We start from the raw sequence: 3129 nt of genomic DNA on the forward strand, positions 1-3129 counted from the left end.
GCAAGCAGCAGGTTCATAGAGGTACAAGAAATTATGATTTAGGAGCAGTTTTAGCAAAGAATGAGAAGGAAGCTGTGATAATTGTGGGATGAGACACCCGGGGGGGGATGGAAAGGGGACAGATTTTTTGGAGAAAACAGGTTTTAAGTCTGAAAGGGAAAAATTTTAATTGAAACATGTTAAGTTATCAAAAATGTGGTACAAATTACATGTGATGTCATTGCCAAACTGGTTTTAAGAGAATAAAAAAGAGTATTTAGAATTTTTATGGGAAAAAGCCTTCCAGGATTTGCTACAATACGCTGATAGGAAAACCAGAAGAGGGAGGGATGGGTTTAGTTGATGTGGAACAGAAGATGAAAAGCATGAGGGTAAAAGTAGTAAGGAAATATTTGGATGATAAGAATAAAGATGAATGGAAGAAATTGATGGATTTTTATTAAATAAATGTGGGAATTTTAACCTTGGGGAAAAAAATTTATGGATGAAATTGGATGATGGAGGGGATACCACAGTTTTATAAAGAGGTTCTAAATGCTTGGAAGCTTTTGAACAGAGGTGGATTTAATCCGAGGTGAGGGAAGCTATTTAAATCAGCCTCTGTTTTAAAAAGACAAAATAAAGATACCGAGCAAGATATCTATTTTAAGAAGTGGCTAACAAGTGGGGATCGAAAAGTGAGAGATGTTTTTTTGGTTGTTGAAAGAGGGATTTTTACCACTCCAAGTGATTAAAGATGCGATGGAGGAGGAGAAGGAGGATTTAAATTGTGGTTTTAAAAAAAAAAGTATGAAGATGTCAAGAAAGCAATCAAGGCAATGGCTAGATAAGATTAAAAAGAAGGAGAAAGAGAAAATACAATGATGGTGTTTTTAAAAAGTGAGTTTCCAACCAGATCTGGTTAAGGCATTTAATGAAAAATTTAAGAAAAAGACATTTGGAAGAATAGAACATGGAAATGGTCGGATGTAGATTTAGAATGTTTCGATATTTATCAGACAAAATGTGATCTATACAGAAATGAGATTGTTTATAATGCAGAAGGAAACAAATGCCCAATGTAAAGTCTGTAAAAAAGAAGATGAAGGCATTTTTCATTTGTTTTTATTATGTGAAAAGCTTAACCCATTTTTAATGAACTGAAAGAAATTGTCAAAGAATTAAGAGAAAATGACGAGGTTACTAACTGGAAGAGATTTTTATGCTGGGAATGACAGAGAACAAGAAAAAAAGAAACTTGTGAATTTGTTTTAATCCAAAAAAAAAAGCAATATGAAAAGAAGAAATGTAGCCAGAAACAGAGATTGTATTCTAAACTTATGGGTGCTTTTTAAAAAATTTTTAATGGCGATTTTATGAGATGAATGTAACTGTAGTCTAAGAAAATTTTTTTTGTAATGACTGCAATTTTTTTCTTTAAATACCCCAAACTCATTTATGGCATACACCCTGAGCGTGCCCAATCTCATCTGATCTCTGAAGCTAAGCAGGATCGGGCCTGGTAAGTACTTGGATGGGAGACCACCTGGGAAGCCCAGGTGCTGTAGCTTTAGTTTTTTTCTTTCACAACTGATCTAATACATTGCGAATTAGGGTGGCTTTTTCTTTAAATAGCACACTTTGCAGCAGCCACTGTTTACGGCCATACCACATTGAGCCCCTAGTGGTAACAGGAAGTGGTACAGCAAGAGAAGCAAGGAGGAAGAAGGAGTGTGTTTGCTTGGAGTTGGGGATTCAATTTTTTCACATTGTTTGAAACAATTGTTGAAAAAGGAGTGCGTGAAGTCTGGGTCGTTTAATAAACACTTCTAGCAGCAAAAAAGGGAGAAATGGCTGACAACTGGAGAAGGAAAGAGATCGAAACATGTGGGACGTGAGAGGTGGGCGAGCGCAGTTAGATAAAGAGCTGACGGTGCTGGTGGGAGAGGAAAGGGAGGACAGAATCACGATGATGGAACTGTTGAAGAGCATGAAAGAAGCGAGGAGTTTTTGGTTGTAGATATAAATCTCCAAAAGAGTATGAATTAGCAATGGAGCTGTGAGAGAAAAGAGAAAATTCTGGATGGTTTTAAAAATTAAAAAAGTTGTGTGATGGGAAAAAGAAGTGGATTGCATGGAGATGGTCATTTCTTTCTAGAACTGCCCAAAGAACATTCAAGATGAAGAAATATTGTAAATTTGATTAGGGAGTAACAGCGGCGTCTAAAATAAAGAGGAGAATGTGGCCAGATTGTGCTTGCGGATGGAACAAGGTTTTTAAAAAGTTAAGTTCAACAATGTCGTCAAATCGCTGCCTTACTCAACAAAGTTTGAAAGCTCAGCGGGACTGAACACTTTGGTTATACACGATCGAAAGCAGGTTTGCCGTCTGGATACAACCGGGGCATGTTGTGAGGGAATGCCCGAGCTTTAGGTGTTTAGATGCGACAAACAAGGACACTATGCAAAGAGAGTGCAAGGAGGCGAATTGTGACGTGTGGGGGAATGCGGCCAGGACTCTGCGTGTGTGAAAGCTGGCAGTGATGGAAAGAGGCGAACAGCGAGGAGGAAACGCGGGTCTATACAAGGTGGAAGACAGCGAAGAGGAAGAGAGTGTAAATGCAGAGAGGAGAGTCAAATCACCTGGGGAAAGGAAGAGACAGCGACGACATGGGAAGACTGGAAGTGAGAAGAGCCAAGGGGAGGTAGGCTTAGGGCAGCGGATGAAAGAAAAGAGAGAGAAGAAAGAAAGTACACCAGGTAAAGAGATGGATCCCAAAGATCTGGGTGTGAAGATGGAGACGGGAAGAAGGTTAAAAATAATGAAGATGAAGGTGTAATGCCAAAAGGAAAGAAAAAATCTTGGGGGGGAAGAAGAAAAAAAAGGCGGGGGGGGAGGAAAGGAGAAAGAAGGGCAGAGAATCCGGGACAAGCAGAGGAAGACAGGGCAGGGGGAGGGGGGAAAATGCGAAAAAAAAAAAAGAAAAGAGGGGGAACAAAAGGCAGAAAGAAAGAGCTCAAATAATTTGAATGGGTAAAAATACTAAAAAAAAAAGTGTTAAATCATTTGTGGGGTGTTTTGCACATTGAAAAATCTAAACAGTAAGGGTTAAAGCCCTAAAAAGTTGAAGGGTGATGAGACTTTTAAAA

General features: G+C 38.8%; 1 pseudogene; it reads left to right on the top strand.

Annotated features, from left to right (window-relative positions):
• Positions 1-1433: 1433 nt before the first annotated feature.
• Positions 1434-1550, top strand: LOC122148450 (annotated as a pseudogene).
• Positions 1551-3129: the final 1579 nt, after the last annotated feature.

This window comes from Cyprinus carpio, chromosome A17 (assembly GCF_018340385.1).
Source record: "Cyprinus carpio isolate SPL01 chromosome A17, ASM1834038v1, whole genome shotgun sequence".
In the NCBI taxonomy this organism is placed as follows: Eukaryota; Metazoa; Chordata; class Actinopteri; order Cypriniformes; family Cyprinidae; genus Cyprinus; species Cyprinus carpio.